Below are 317 nucleotides of genomic sequence, written 5' to 3'. Positions count from 1 at the left end.
GTCCCCCCAGGGATAGTGGTGCCAGGATGTGCCCTCTGTGTTCTCCGCCCCAGGGGTGCTGGTGCCGGGATGTGTTCCCCGGTGTCCCTCCCCGAGGATGGCGATGCCGGGGGGTGCCGGGGGGTGTTCCCCCGATGCTGGGAGTGCCGGAATGTGCCCCCCGGTGTCCCCCCCAGAGGATACCCATGCTGGGGGTGTCAGGATGTGTGTCCCTCGGTGTTGGGGGGTGTCGGGATGTGGCCCCCCGTGTTCCCCTCCGGGGATGCCGATGCTTGAGGGTCCCGGGGTGTGTCCTCCCCGAGGCTGGGGGGTCCGGG

Source organism: Corvus brachyrhynchos, unplaced genomic scaffold (assembly GCF_000691975.1).
Source record: "Corvus brachyrhynchos isolate BGI_N302 unplaced genomic scaffold, ASM69197v1 scaffold426, whole genome shotgun sequence".
NCBI lineage: Eukaryota > Metazoa > Chordata > Aves > Passeriformes > Corvidae > Corvus > Corvus brachyrhynchos.
This window is presented reverse-complemented; position numbering follows the sequence as displayed.